This window comes from Chrysochloris asiatica, unplaced genomic scaffold, assembly GCF_000296735.1.
Source record: "Chrysochloris asiatica unplaced genomic scaffold, ChrAsi1.0 scaffold00065, whole genome shotgun sequence".
Classification (NCBI taxonomy): Eukaryota; Metazoa; Chordata; class Mammalia; order Afrosoricida; family Chrysochloridae; genus Chrysochloris; species Chrysochloris asiatica.
The window spans coordinates 8717595-8735072 of NW_006408583.1; positions in this window are offsets into that span (position 1 = coordinate 8717595).

A 17478-nucleotide genomic window follows, 5' to 3' on the forward strand; every position below is an offset into this window, starting at 1 on the left:
AACAATCTTGCAAAATCAGATATGTAAGTACCCAAAACACCTGTCAGATGTTCATTTAAAGAAGAACTTCAAGTTTATATTTTTGTGTAAATTGCTCCAACTTTCGAAGTGCATTGTACAAATCATGTAAACTGATTAAAAGCAGAAGAGACCCATGTACATACATCTTAAAAGAGAGTATTTCTGCTCAAGGTAAGCTTGCCCAAGCTTTGAACTGCTTTGAAAAATAAACTCTTCAGATTCATATGCCTTGTTTAATTGTAACAAGAGTACAATAAACATCCACCCTAAAAAGCTAGGGAATCACAAACAACTTTAATCCAATTAAGCAAATAAATAAAGATGCTAGTCTGTCAAAAACAATTCTTATGCTTACCAAGGCCATATACAATCATCTGGAAGTTGAAAAAGACAGAAAGAAATGTGTCTTCTTGCCCTACATTGGGTTTGGCCTAAGAAAGATACACTGTAAATGTCTAAATAAAGTAAGCATTGCTGGTGGGTCATTTCTTCAGCTTTCTGTGTATGTGAAAGGGTGTGTGAAATGGGGAAGAAAGGCTTGTCTCAAATATTCCCTGACTAGAGTATTAGTATTAGAGTTTATTGTAAAAATGAATTATAACATGCTGAGACAGAATATTGTTCATTTCCTATTTCACAGACTCTCTTTAGTAAATACAATCTCATCATAAAATTATATTGTAAAATAACTAAATCTATAAAAGAAGAAAAATTTTCTCCTCTAATCAGAGAGAGTATTTTTCATAGAACGAGAAAGCCTATAAGTTCTCTTACTTGGCATACTGAAACATATGGGAATGCATGGCTTTAGAATCATCCAGATCTAGATTTGAACCCTGGTTACCAACTCTGCTGACCTTTAGAGTCAAACACTCACCCCTGGTCAATCTTTTTCCTTTTCTGTAATTTGGAGTTTATGGTGGACTCTTGGTGTGGCGCTGTAGGATCAGCATTGGACTTTGAACCATAAGTTCTGCAGTTCAAAGCCACGAATGGTAGTCAGAAGCCCTATACAAAGTTGCTGTGAGTTGGAACTAACTCTATGGCATTTAACAACGATGACACTTTAGTGTTTAAAGGCAGCACACAGTGTACTAAGGGAGTCTCTGGGTTGTGCAATGTTTCGAGCACTGGGCTGCTAATGAAAAGGTTGGAAGTCTGCGTCTAACCAGATGTGCCTCAGGAAAGGCCTGGCATCTTCTGTGGAGCACAGGTGTGCTCTGACATATATGGGGTCACCAGGGGTCCGAATCAACTCCATAGCTACTGATTTTAGCAGTTCTAGCAGTATGGCCTCTGGAGGCAGAATGTCTGGATTTGAACTCAGGCTCTACAGCTGACAAAGATGGGCTCTTGGTCAGGTTAGCTAATAATCTGTGCCCCATTTTTTTCATAGTTATACTGAAATGGTCTGAAGTGCATGCCGTTGTGACTATCACCTATGCCATAAGCTGAGCCAGCATCCAAGAGACAATGAATACACAGACAGGCAACAATTGAGGCCACTTTCTCAACAACATGGCATCACCACCAGCGTCTCTGCACTTGATCCGGTTATCCAGCCCTGACCCAGATGGCCAACATCAGGAACAGAGTCCTGGCATGCAGGCATTTCACCTCAGACAAAACAGAACCACAGAAGCAAGCAAGAGCCTTTGCACTGTTGAGTGAGTGTCCTAACCTTCCAGGAACACTCTCCAACATCTTGAAACCACTGGGTAGTGAATTTTGCATTCAACATAAAAATTGTGGGTTTAACTCATGTATTATTTCATCTGGAGTCCTAGTGTGGGGTTGTAGGATAATCCTTGGACTACTAAGCAACAAGGTTGGCAGTTCAAACCCACCAGCTAGCTGTTCCTCAGAAACCCTATACATGGTCACTATGAGTCTAACCCAACCTGAAGGCACTTAATAACAACAATCACAACAATGGTTGCATCTAGTGGGCCCCAGTGGGGGACAATGTCAGCTGTACATTCCAGTATCTCTTTTCCCTTCTTCTTTAAACTAGGTAGATAGCTGCCCAGGATAAGAGTGCATGACCACAAAGCCCTTGCACCTAAGCCTTGACTAAATTTGGCAATAACACATAGAAGGAAGTACAAAATGCCAGCTTCTAGGTAGCGTAGTGGTTACGAATCGGGCTGCGAACCTTAAGGTCAGCGGTTCGAAACTACCAGCCGCTCCGTGGGAGAAAGATGAGGCTTTCTACTCCCGTAAGGATTTACACCCTCGGAAACCCTGTACAGGGTCGCTATGGGTCGGAACCGACTCGACGGCACTTAACAACAACAACAAGGCAACCCTCTTAAAAGTTATCTGGCACATGCCTTTTGCCTTTACCATTTTTTCTTTGTCTCTTCTTCCTTCCCACTGCCTGGGATATGGCTGTAATGGCTGGAGCTCTGGTAGTCATTTGGGGCCACAAAGTGTCCTTGAGACAATGAGTCAGAGGCTACGATCATTTAGGAGACAGGCAGAATGAGCCTGCATCATTGGTATCTTGGATCAAACTTGCTCTGCAATGTCTGTCTCTGGAGAATGCTATTATGCAAAAGAGAAACAAACATCTATGTCAAGCCACTACGTGAGGATTCCTGTGAGCTAGGAAAATAAAGCATTAAGTAGATAGTAAGTGACAAAATCTTCTAGTCATATTCCCATTAGCGTCACATACTTTGAACTGCCAAAAAGATAAGATACTTGCAAAGCTAAGCCCTAGTTCATCCACTCTCACAAGAATTGTACCAAATTTGTGTACACTACAAAGAACCAAAGTTTCTGGCAATTTTTTAAAGATCGCTTCATATGTATACACTCCACATACTTGCTCCTTCATGCTTTGGGACAGATGTAAAAATGTAATACAAAAAATCAGTAGTCCCCACAGAAATCTTACAACAATATCCAATTGGTAACTGGAGCTGAGAGTGGATTTGAACTGCCAAACTTGTGCCTAACCCACAACACTACTTTTCCCTAAATTAATGACACCTGTGGCTCCTGGGATGGCACTGTAGCTAAGCAATGCATTACAAACCACAAGATCCATGGTTCAAACCCATCAGCAACTGCTCGTGAAGCCTTAGACAGGGCTGCCATGAGTTGGAACTGACTAGATGGCACTTAACGGGACTCAAATTTAGCAATGATTGTGAGGATGGTACAGGGTCCCACAGTGTTTTGTTCTGCTGTAGGTAGGGTCATTATGAGCTGGAACCAACTCAACAGCACCTAACAACAATGACAACAATGACCATATGATTGAAATACTTTGCCAATATCCTGGTACATTTACCTGAAAACAAAAACTCTAAAGAGTTAGAAATAAAATGCTAATAATCTCACTTCCAAGAGAGTAACTCATCTTTATAACTACTAATACCAGGGAGTCCTGGTATGGTACTGTAGGATAAACACTGGATGGCTAACTGCAAAGTTGGTGGTTCAAACTCACCAGTTACTCCTTGGAAACCATATACAGAGTCGCTCTGAGTGAAAACCAACTCGACAGTGTTTAACAAGATCAACAATAATACTTAGACAGGAGCTCTGTTGGATCAATGTTCAAGTTTTCAGCTGCTAAATGGAAGGTTGTCATTATTGTTCAATGTTGAGGGGGTCAGTTCTGACTGAGCAGTTCACCAGTGGATCTGCAAAAAGAAGTGTTGTTGTTGTGTGCTGTTGAGTTGCTTCTCATTCATAGTGACCTTGCCTAGAGCTTCCAATAGCAGCTGGTGAAATTGAACTGACCTTCTGAGTAGCAAGCAGTCCAGTACTTATCCTACCACACCACGCGATGATTCTCCATAGAGATCAGAGTTTTGGAAAGCTTATGGAGAAGTCTTATTCTGTTCTGTAGAATCGCTATGAGTCAGAAGGAAAGGAAAGACCATCAATAACAGTCAGACTACTCTGTTTGGTGTAGTAGGTGCTCAGTTAATGACTGCTGAGTTGAATCAATATTCTTTAAATGCCATCATTTTTATTATTTTAAAAAAGAATAATAAAATTTTGTGACCATGAGAACATTAATTTTTTAAAAGTTTTCTCCAACTGCTTAGAAGTAAAATTATCCCCTGCCTAGGATTAATGAAGTATATAAACTATGGAAGAACATGGTTCAGAAGAAGCAGTTACTGCTGTTATATTTGTGGCTGTTACTAATGCTCTGATTACAACTTCTTTCTACATGCTGGGAAAACAAAGTATCGTAAAACATAGGACTTACTTAAAATTTTGGTGGTGTGGCACGGCAGGTTAGTGCACTGGACTGCAAAATTGGTTTGAACCACAAGGTTGGTGGTTCAAGCTCACCAGCTGCTCTTCAGAAACCTTATACAACTGACTTTACGGTACTAATAACAACAATGACAAATAGTTAACATGCTCAGCAGCTAACTAAAAGGTTGGAGGTTGGAGTCCATGCAGAGGTGAATTGGGGGAAAAAGTCTGGTGATTTACATCCAAAATAGTACCTGCTGAAAACTCTAGGGAGTCACCAAGAGTTGAAAATGCCTCAAGAGCAACTGACAACAATTAACCACAAGGAACCAACTTAGCACCTATTTATGAAGACCTATGTGGCCAAACCCCTACATAGGTCCCAGTCCTTCCTCTCAGGCTGGTTTCAACTACTAATGACTGGGCCCTGCTCCATGAATGACTAAATCATCAATGGCCTATTTATGATAGGCGTTTAATTCCACAGAGTTCTAACTCTTCCTGATAAACCACTAAACAACCCCTTTGAAAGAGACCTATCTCCCCACAAGGTGAATTAGCTCCTTACAGCAAGGACATTAGTGCATGGAAGCTATCAGTCATTCTTTGGTGCCCCAGGTGATTTTCAGAGGTGTAATTTAAATCACTGACCATAGGATTCATTTATACTTAATAGGAAAGCTCACAAGTTAAGCAGCAAATATTTAGTTTGTCACATTTATAACTGTTCCTCAAGATAATTTGACATTCATTTCAGAGAGTATTCATTTATTCAAGGATGACAATTGGTAGAGACTAGTGGTTATGAATTGGGCTGCTCCCGTAAAGATTTACAGCATCGGAAACCCTGTACAAGGTCGCTATGAGTCGGAACCAACTCCATGGTACTTAACAACAGCAACAGTATCTGAGGAACTTGAACATCAACTTGAAGGAACAAATTGGGAATTCATGTCTAGCAAGAATGTATTTCGTACTGAACTGTCACCATGATGAACAAAACTCTTTTGGACAAGGGCCTCACATGTTAAATGAGAAGGTACACTCACAAAGGATCATAAAATTCACACATGTTATTTATGCATCTCCAAGTTTGTTTAAGCTGTATTATGTTTCATATTTGAGAGGTTGTTGGATCTCTAAAACCTGCTTGTACAGGCCTTGGATTTATAATGATTTACATTTTGTTACTTCCGGTAGCTTTTGGATAACTAATCTTGCTATTTGTTTGTTGAAAATGACAGAATTCTAGCAAATGGAGGACAAATCATAAACAACAGATTGTTGTTGTTGTTATTGTTAAGTGCCATCAAGTCAGTTCCGACCCATAGCAACCCTGTACAGTAATTCTTTACGGGAGCAGAAAGCCTCAGCTTTCTCCCGTGGAGTGGCTGGTAGTTTCGAACTGCTGACCTTAAGGTTATCAGCCTGATTTATAACCACTATGCTACCAGAGATAGAGACTACATAATCTGTAAAGAAATTAGAAACTGATAAAGAAAATATTTTTTCCTTGAAGGAAAACCAAATTTTTTCTCCCCAGTTAATTGTAAAGGTCAAGTATAAAGACAGTCTCCTGCCTTAAATACTGAGCTTCATCATCCTGACAGTATTTACTAACGGCACAGTTCATGAACTGATAGCACGTTCTACAGTCATGGTTTTGACTCCTCCTTAATTATATTGTGAGGCAAAAATGTGAACAGTGAATCTGTTAAATTTAAGGCTGTAAACTTTGTCAATTTGCATCATTTACTATATTTTTATGTAAGTAACACATGCATTTTAACTAACTGCTCAATCCCCAGAATCCTGGTGTGGCACTGTAGGATAAAGCACTGGACCACAAGATCTTTAAAAAGCCTTTTGTTGTTGTTGTTGTTGTGTGCCGTGGAGTCGGTTCCGATTCATAGCGACCCTACACAGGGTTTCCGAGGCTGTAAATCTTTACGGGAGCAAACTGCCTCATCTTTCTCCCGCGGAGCAGCTGGTAGTTTCGAACTGCTGACCTTGCGGCTCGCAGCCCGATTCGTAACGACTATGCTAACAAAGCCTATACACTCACAATGATTTGGAACTGACTTGATGGCACTTAACAACAATACATTTGTATAAGGTCACTATGACTCAGCACTTTACAACAACAACATACTCATGTTGTATATTTGGGCATGTTATCTATGTGGGTATTCTATTTGTGAAAAAGATGCTTTTCACCACTCTAATAGAAACAATTAACATTTATTCTCTGCTATGTACCAGACACTGTCTTGAATATTTTATTATTCATATATTGTAAAGTATTTAAATCATGCAATACAATGAGTAATAAAGAAAATAATTGTGTAACCACTACTCATTTAAGCAAATATTAATATTATTGCTATTGGAACTGACTGGAATGATAAACATGGTGAAACTGATTTTATAAATATGGTGAAAGTGTACTGTGTATGTTGCCCCAAAGGAGATTCTGCTCCCTCCCCACTCTGTCCGGAGGGTAATCAACAGTCCAAAGTTAGAGCATATTTTTCCTACCCATGTTTTTATAAACTTTTCCATAAATAACTAGTGAAGATTAATGTGATTTTAAACTTGATATAAATAAATGGTGTTATTAAGAGCCATCTAGTTGGTTCTGACTCGTAGTGATCCTGTTTATGGTTTCCAAGGAATAGTTGGTGAATTTGAACTACCAACCTTACAGTTCAAACCAACCTTGTGGTCCAGTGTATTAGCCAATAGCGCCACACTAGGACTCCATATAAATGGCTGTTGTTGTTGTTGTTGCTAAGTCCCGTGGAATCAGTTTCAATCTATAGCGACCTTGTGTAGTGTTTCCAAGGAATGGTTGGTGAGTTTGAACCACCCACATTGCATTTGAAACCACTCTTGAGGTTGAGTGATTATCCTGCGTAGTGGTACCACAGCAGGACTCTACATAAATGGTAGCGTGTGGTAAAATGATACTGTTTTCCTCTCAACTCTGTATTTTTGTGATTTATCCTGGTGTAGTGCTATATATTGGAGTCCTAGCGTGGCACTGTGGGTTAATGCACCAGACTGTAACTGCAGGGTCGGCGGTTCAAGCTCACCAACTGCTCCTCAAAACCCTAAACAGGGTTGCTATGGGTCGGAACTGACTCTATGGCACTTCACAACAACAACAGTGCTATAGGATAGTCACTAGACTGCTAATCCCAAGGTTGGTGGGTCAAAACCACCAGTTGCTGCCTGAAAACACTCTACCGGGTCTTTATGAGTCAGAACCAACTTTGTGACACTTAACAATAACAACATGTGTATTAATAGATGTGACTCTATAGTTATTTATTTTAAACACTTATCTACTGCTTTTTATTTAAATATACAAAAAGTTATTTATCCACCTAAATTCTGGCAGATATTTAAGATTTCTTTCAACTTCAGGCTAGCCCATTCAATTATTCATTAAACATGTAGGAATGTTTCTCCAGTTTTCATTCCTAAAGTAAAATTTCTGGCATGTATATTCAATTTTGCGTTGTTGCTGTGATTACGTGACATTGAGTCGGTTGTGATTCATGGAAACCCTCCCTAAATACAACAGAAGGAAACACTGCTCCATCCGTCCTGAGCCATCTGCACAATAGTTATGACTCTTGGGTCCATTGGAGTAACCACTGTGTCAATCCACCTCATTGGGGGTCTTTTACACAGATCGTTAGAATAGTTATACCAACGTATCTTTGTTACCTTACTCTTTCACTGACCTTTACTTTTGCCGGTGGTTTTAATTTTTTTCCAATCACATAAAGGAATGAAATGCCATTTATAAGTTCCTGATCACTGGTAAGATTGAGCATATTCATGTCTCCTTCTCAGTGTCTACTTCTTACCATACATTGCTTCCTCACTGAGTAGTTTATCTTTTTACTTCTTCAACATATTCTGTAAGTTTTAAGGGCAAACTTTGGACATTTAGGTTTTTAATACATCTTGAATTTATTTTATGTATGTATGTATGTTGTTGTTAGTGCTGTCAAGTTGGTTCCAACTCACAGTGACCCCGTATTGGGTTTCTGTGAAGCAGCTGGTGACCTTGAACCACTGACCTTGTGGTTCCCAACTCAGTGCTTATCCTATAGCACCATGCCAAGACTCCTTTTATGTATAATTATAATTTATTGATTAGTGAATCTTTCCCAATGATTTGAAACTCTACATTTGACACATACCAAGTACCCTTTTATTATGTGTATATCTATTTATAGGCTTTGTGGGTTAATGCACTGACTGCAAAATTGGTGTGAACCACAAGATCGGCGGTTCAAGTTTCCCTGAACTTGAACCACCTACTTTCTGCTCCTCAGAAACCCTACACAGGGTTGCTATGGGTCAGAACCAACTCAGTGGCACTTAACAACAATAATCAATGATGATTAACTATGGAAGCCCTGGTGTGGTGCTGTAGGATAAGCACTGGACTGCTATCCACAAGGTAGGGTGGTTCAAACCCACCAGCTACTCCTCAGAAAACCTATACAGGATCACAATAAATCAGAACTGACTCAACCACAACAACAATCAAGTATGTGGGTGGGTCTATTTGTTTACCCAGGTTCTAATACCACACTTTTCAGTCTTATAACTTCATAATAAATCTTAATATTGGTAGTGCAAGGTCCAATTTTTATTCTACTTCAAAATAACCTTGATTATACAGGGTACTCAATCCTTTCATGTTGGAATTTAGAACCCACATTAAAAAAATGGATAAGATATTGACTGAATTGAATGACACTGGAAGATTAATTTATAGGGAAATAGGCATCTTTATGATATGAATTCTTCCCATTCATGAACATGGTATAGCTCTCAATTTGTTGACGTCTTTTTTGCCCTCTAGTAAAGATGTGTACGTTTTCCTGAAAGATCTGATGATGATACTTATAGAATCCTGGCATAATGTGATGGAGGTACTAACAGAGGGCAGAGAGGGACTTGTTCACAGTACAAGGAAAGCCTGCCATGTATATATTCAGTAAAGCATCCACATTCTTCTGGAGGATCCATAAATGACTGAAATTATTTTCCCTGATGACCCATCATCCAGTTGTCCAAGAACAAAACACTCTGCCTGCCCTCTTCATTAGCTTCCAGATAGTCATCAATTACCAAGAAATGGAAAACACAGTGGTAGGAGTTAATATGCAGCCACAAAATATTTATGTTCAATACATAACCCCTAGTACCTCTGAATGTGACTATATTTGGGAACAGAGTGTTTGTTGATGTCATTAGAGTTGTTGTTGTTGTTGTCAGGTGCCATCAAGTCGGAACTGACTCATAGCGACCCCATGAACGAAACAATGTCCGATCCTGGGCCAACCTCACTACCTCCGCCACACTCGACACCATCAATGATGCCACCTGGCCAATCCATCTCATTGGGGGTCTTCCTCTTTTTCTCTGACCCTCCATCTTACCCAGCATGACATCCTTCTCCAGCAACTGTTCCCTCCTGACAATATGTCCAAAGTATGAGAGACGAAGCTTAGCCATCCTGGCCTCCAAGGTGCACTCTGGCTGTATGCACTTCTTCCAAAACAGATCTTTTGGTTCTTTTGGCAGTCCATGGCACTTTTAGTATTCTCCTCCAACACCACAATTCAAAGGCATCAATTCTTCTACAATCTTCCTTATTCACTGTCCAGCATTCGCATCCATATGAGGTTATTGAAAATACCATGGCTTGGGTCAGGCACACCTTAGTCCTCAAGGTGACATCTTTGCTCTTCAACACTTTAGAATGTTCCTGTGCAGCAGATTTGCCTAATGCAATACGTCATCTGGTCTCTTGACTGCTGCTTCCGTGAATGTTTATAGTTTATCCAAGAAGAATGAAGTCCTTGACAACTTCAATCCTTTCTCCATTGATAAGAACGTTGTTTATTGGTCCAGTGGTGAGGATTTTTGATTTCTTGACATTAAGATGCAATCCATACCGAAGGCTGTGCTCTTTGATCTTCATCAGTAAATGTTTCAAGTCCTCTTCATTTTCAGCAAGGTTGTATCATCTGCATATCGCAAGTTGTTAATGTGTCTTCCTCCAATTCTGACGCCACACTTTTCTTCATAGAATCCAGCTTCTCATATTATTTGCTCAGAATACAGGTTGAATAAGTATGGTGAAAGAACACAACCTTGTCATTAGAGTAGGGTGTCCTTATAAAAAGATGAGAGACACAGTGATACACAGACATAGAGGGAACAGAGTTATGTCACATGAATTTAATTATTGGTTTCATTGACTTCACTTGTACTTACGTAAAGACCATGCTGATAATTAACCATTATTTCCTTGAGTTATTTTTTAGTACTCCATTCAGGGTTGAATCTCTTTGTAATTTCAGTTCTTAAAGTTTTTGCTACTACTATGAGTGGTATCTTTCTAAAATTATATTTCTAATTAGCTATTATTATTGGAAAATGGGAATATTATTTATTGTATGACTCAGGTTGTCTCTAGTACAGTGGTTGGCATGTATCTGGCCTTTCCCTGTATACTTTATTCTTTCCACAGAAATAATAGAAAGCATATAGAGTATTAGTTTAGAATATCAACAAATAATCATGACATGTAAAGTTATACAAACTGTGCTTAGTACTTAAAGTGTTTTTTTTTTGTTGATAGTAGTGGGTAGCTTTGTTTTTTTAATAGTTCATACACATTTGATAAATCTTGCATTCAAAAGCAAATAATAACATTTTAATCACTCTACACTACGAACTTAAATATTTTACAAACTCTGTAACACATTTTTAAATTCTTCATAATTCATTTTTAATTCAAAATAGCAAGTGGACTGTAAACAAACAATGTCACTATTTCAACATGTTTGTCCAAGGAGGAATTCTGGTAGCCAATTAGGTTATTTTGTTGTTGTTAATTGCCGTCAAGTCGACTCCGACCCATAGTGACTCTGTATAGGCTTTCCAAGGGGCAGCTGGTGAGCTTGAACTGCCGACCTTGCAGTTAAGTGGCTTTGCAGTCTGGCACACATTAACGTTACCACAGCGCCACATTTGTAAGTAAAACACACAAAGAAAATATTGAATTTGAAGGTACTTCTACTTTTAAAACATCTGGCCCCTTCAATAACACTACACATTTTTACTTTGAATAAAATCAGTTAAGAAAAATATGGCGGCCACTAATCAATATGACTCTATGAAGTTTTGATGATGTGTGCTTTTGTCATTAATAGTTCAGTTATTTCCTGTCTTTATTCTACAAACACTGAGAAGTCTGTAAGTCAGGTTTTAGTGTGTGTGTGCTCAGCATAATTAAAAACAAATGTGAAATTCTGGTTCCTGTCCTCAAGTTTCTGGCAGTTTAGAGACATGGAAACAATTCATTACTAGACAATTATATAATCACTATAATGTTGTTGTTAAGGAGCTCTGGTAGCATAGTGGTTACGAATCGGGCTGCGAACCTCAGGGTAAGCAGTTCGAAACTACCAGCTGTTCCGCGGGAGAAAGATGAGGCTTTCTGCTCCCATAAAGAGTTACAGCCTCGGAAACCCTGTACAGGGTCACTATGAGTCGGAACCAACTCCATGGCACTTAACAACAACAACAACATAATGTTGTTGTTAATGCCCTTGAGTCAATTACAATTCATAGCGATCCTGTATAGCATTTCCAAGGAGGTTTGAACCACCGACCCTGTGGTTAGCAATCCAGCAGTCATCCTACAGCACCACACCAGGACTCATGATTACTATAATGGTGGTGGTAGTTGAGTGTCATGAAGTTGTTTCTGACTCATAGTGACCCTGTATAAGGTTTCTGAAGTTGTAAATCTTTGGTGGCGGTTGTGGTTATATGCCATGGAGTCGGTTCCGACTCATAGTGACCCTGCACAGGGTTTCCAAGGCTGTAAATAAATCTTTAAAGGAGCAACAGAAAGCTTTATGTTTCTCACGCTGAACTGCTGGTAGTTTCGAACTGCTGACCATGAGGTTCACAGCCCAACTCATAACCACTATACTACCAGAGCTCTTTAAGACATCTGTAATTGTTGTTAAATACCTTGGAGTCTGTTCTGACTCATAGTGACCCTGCACAGAGTTTCCAACGCTGTAAACCTTTAAGGGAGCAGAACACATCATCTTTCTCCCGCAGAGCCACTGGTAGTTTCAAACCACTGACCCTGAGGTGGGCAGCCCTACTCGTAACCACTACGCTACCAGAGCTCCTAGACATCTATAATAGTTTAGGGTAAATGGTGCTTTTGACTCATAGAGGAATGGCCTTCAATCACTTGAGTTGCTGAAGATTCACAGCTGGATCCTATGGCATGGTTGGAAGTTGGTCTGAGAAAATACATGGTTGCAGATAAGAATATTCCAAGAAAAGGAAATAATAGCTAGTCTTTTTTTAATGGAGAAAGATGAGGCTTTCTACTCCCGTAAGGATTTACACCCTTGGAAACCCTGTACAGGGTCGCTATGGGTCGGAACCGACTCGAAGGCACTTAACAACAACAACAACAAAAGAGCACAGCATAATCTTACAACAGAAAGGGGAATGGGAATGAACTGTGAATGTTAGTCAATGGTTTTAAAGAGTCAACAAAGATTTGTGGTTGTTGTTGAAGCAGGAGAACCACTAGATCCAGGTTTAGTTTTGGGTGATGGTAACTCTGGCAGGAGTGTGCTGAATAAATTCATGTAGGAAGATGTTGCTGAAGAGACCAGCAATGCTGACTAATTTCAGTTCCTTAAATGCTTTTGACACATTGCTATAAACAATCTGAAATAATGGCCAGCTTGTAAGAACTATTAAGCACATTTAGTATCTCCAGGTGTTAGCACTTGAATTTGAATGTTTCCTTTGCTTTGGTAGGGGCTAGTGGAGTTGGAAGGAGCGTCACAAACACATGGAAATGGTTATAATCCATGTGTTTATGAAGCATGCATGTGTTGATTGGACTAATATGTCAGTGTGTACAAATAAGACTGTCATTTCTCCAGCCCCCTGCCCCACTGCCAACCACGGGAGAAAAAATTGGTCACCTTAAAGCAGAACCATTTTTAATAAATGGCCTTTGCTTTGTTAGTTTGGACTTAAGTGAATTACTGATTTGGCTAGTAAAACTATTTTTTCCCACGGAGTGAGTAAAGACCAGAATTTCTGTATATCCCCTTCTGAAAGGTCACCTCTTATTCCATAAAGCACACCTCTATTTTACCAGTCATTAAAAGGAGCACTTCACCCTCAATTGTTGTAAATATTTAAATAACTTTTCTTTTTGCTAAGTTACAATAGTGGCTTAAATACCTGCTTGTGAACCACAGAGTTACAGGCAAAGGAGGTTTGCACTAATTACATACTGAAGAAAATCCATTATGTAAGGACTTTCACGTTAATCATTATCCCGATTTTGTATCAGGCTGACAACCCAAACTAGCGTGATCTGTTTCTCCACTATTCTAATAATGAATAAAAGCCCTTGACAAATGTCCTATTTCTTCTCTGCAAACAATGCACATGACATACATGCATAATCCCAAGCAATGTCTACAAGTTCAGGGCCTCCTGTGGAGTCTAGACAAATGGTTCACTTAGATTGCTTTTCAAAGTGAGGTGAAAGGAATTAGCCCTTTGAGAAGAAGCTGGCTAGAATTTTTTTCTAATGCAATGTCAAAGTCAGTTCATGCCAATACGGCCTACTTGATTAGGGGTGGATGGGCATTTGAGGCAGTGTTACTTGAAGGTGAAAGATGACCTAAACTAATAAAGCTTTTAGATGAAGAGTTCCACACATATTTCAGATCGAGTCTGTCTGTGCCCGTTTCCAAAATTATTTGAAAAGAAGAAAAAAGATGTGTCATAAAGAAAGGGTGTCAGACAAGTAAAATTAAAGACCTAAAGGAGGATGACAATTATTTTATTGGGAAGTATGACAAAGTGAAGAGTCCTGGTGTGGCGCTGTGCGTTAATGCATCAGACTGCAAAGCCATTTGAACTGCAAGGTCGGTGGTTCAAGCTCATTAGCTACTCCTCGGAAACCTTATACAGTGTTGCTATGGGTCGGAATCGACTTGACAGCACTTAACAACAACAACAAATGACAAAATGTTTCCTACAGTTAATGTTTCTTCTCTCAATGAGAGTATACATATTGGAAATAAGTATCTTTTTTGCATACCTATAAATGTCCAGTTGACACTCATTTTTAAGTTCACTTTTATTATAAATCTACACATTGGCTTGAAAAAAACAACATGGAAGATAAATGCAAATATTCTTTTATCATTAATATTGGAGTTAATCAGACACTTTCAACATGAAGATTTTTACATTTAGGAAGCTTTTCACATTTTTATAGGCACGTTCATGCATATTTTATGATCAGATTCTCTGTCATTTCAATATAAAAACATGAGTAACAGAAGCATCTAGAATAGTCACTAGTGTGTGTTTTTTTCTTCCACAAACACTCTGAGCTCTGAGTGTGTATCATGTCCAAGGGCTAGGCTAGATGCTGAAGCAAACCCAAACCCACTGAGATAATTTCAACTCACAGACACCCCGTGGGTGTTTCCAAGGTTGGAATCATATGGAAGCAGACAGTGACATGTTTCTCTTGTAGAGGGGCTGGTGGGTTCAAACTACCAAGCTTTAGGTTAGCAGCTGAGTGCTTAACCACTGCACCACCAGTGTTCCCTGGCTGGCAATTATGGAGTAGAGAAACGACAGTAATCCTGAATTCAAAATGCAGAGCTACTCATCGGGGAGGGGACGTGAAATATGGGCAGAAACACCTGTGAGACGCAGAAGACTTACTGGAAAGCAGATAGAAGTGTACACATTACACTGCACAAAAATCCTTCCTCTCCAGCTCACCTGCCTTGGTCAAGAGGTTTTGGTGCCCGATACCAGGAAGGGTTCTTGTTGAGGACTCTCCTATCCTCTTGAAGAGCCTTCTCCCAGTGTGATGGAGACTCATAAATTATGGGCATGAAAGGCATTTCCACTTTTCTGAGCATTCATACCAGTTGTAACTCATCCTTGAACTCTACCCCTTAGACAGAGAGTATAATGACTCATCTTTTAAGGTCTAGTTAGAAAATAAAAGTTACATTTTTAAAGTTTTATATCCTGTGGGTCAAATGATGTCCTCAGGTGTAAAGACACACCTTCCAAAGAAATTGTTAGAATTTCACAAACCTATAAGGAGCTCTGGTAGCGTAGTGGTTACGAATCGGGCTGTGAACCGGAAGGTCAGCAGTTCGAAACTACCAGCTGCTCTGCGGGAGAAAGATGAGGCGATCTGCTCCCGTAAAGATGTACAGCCTCGGAAACCCTATTCAGGATCGCTATAGGTCTAAACTGACCTGATGGCACTTAACAACAACAACATTAGCAGCCTGAGTTAGTTTCTGGTAGTTAGGGAGCTGGGATATTTTCTTTTCCATCACATTTTCTTATACAACTCCAGCTCTACTTACATGAGTGGGTAATTCCTCTTTCTGGTTAAATATTTCCAACCCATTCAGTTACTTATGACCCCAGTAAGTGTGATGAAATTCAGAAACATGCACAGTTTTCATTATGAAAATGAATTTAATACTATGTAAAATATAACGTTGATGACACTCTTCAATGTTTACCAAGTGACAAGAATTGTCTTTATTAATAATTCCTTCATATTAATCAATTCCAATTTTGGTATAAATACTGCAATAATTAGATTTGCTTTGGAAGTTTGCATGTAGTATTCACACAGTGGCAACTGTCAGTACTTTATATCAATGAAATCCAAAATGTGTTAACATGTTTCAGATTTTGCATAATGTCAAATGGGAAGAGATTGTTCATAGAAAGGAGTAATAAAACGTGGCGGTGGTAGTATGTGTCCCATAGTACAACACAAAGAAAACCTAAGCCAACAATCACAGTTTAAAAGGCAAGCTCTGTATTTCCAGAGCTTACTCAAAACGTAAAAATTACATAAGAATCATATGCAAATTAGTTATGGTACCCTTGAAACCCTCAACTCTCTATGCCCACACTGGGGGACACATTTTGAGATGGATTCAAATGTTTGTCATGGAGAAGTTATAAATGACCAATATAGTAAGGCGTGTCCTCTGAGTGGTTATTGAGGGTCAATGTACTCAGAGTCTGCAAAAGCAGTTATTCAAAAACATATTCAACAAATACAATCTTGACAGAGGGCAATGAAGAGGCAAGATAAAAGAGGCAGAAATAACTGTGTGTTTGCTTATTCCAAGGCATTCATTTTCTGTGATCCACTCTACCATTTTATGAGTCATTGGCACATGCTTACAGCATGAAATTTCCAAGCACAAGGCCATCTCACCTTATCATCACCATACACCGAAGCTCACTTAAAACTTCCAGAAATTGTCAAGCCAATTCTCACAATAAGGCACAGACCAGAAATCACAGTCCGAATTCCAAGTAGAAAGAGAGAACTGTCATCTCCCATCAACGATATTACTTGTTTTCATTTTCTAGAAGTTTATTTTTTTCAAAGCCACCACCAGAGAAACAATGTTGCATAAAATAAACATGACTGATATTTTGAAGTAAAAATATCCACAAAGACGCCCAAACTAAGAGAGGTCATTTCCAATGACCCTTAAAACAATTTGGGCTTATCATATAAATCTCCCTTTTTCTTCACTCATTTAAATTCTTACCATTTCATGTTCAGACTCTCTACTGAAACATCAGTACCTTTCCTGTGAGTCTTCCACATGCTGCCTAAACAAACTTTAATTTTGGAGTAAATGTGTAATGCTTGCCGGACACAGGAAACATGAGCAAAGTAGTTCTAGTACAGCTTGCCCACTGCCCTATCACTTTGCTTTCTCCTCTTTCTGACAGATATGAGAGAACACCAAGGAAAATCTCTTCAGATGTGTTTAATAATGATCACCACAACAAATCAGAATCAACAATTGAAACGCTGTGTTTCTACATATGAATAGAACAATAAGTACTGTACCAGGTCTTCAGTTTTGTGACTATTCAAGAGGTCAGACAGAAAATCTTCATGAAGGCTCTCTCTTCGAATCAGTGTAAACTCTCGCAGAAAAACGGCCCCTTGGCTTTCGTCACCACATACCTAGAGAGATAAGATAGTGAAATCAAGCCTTTAGACAGAGCCTGGGCGGAAGGGGACACAAGGGAATGAATGTCTCAGAG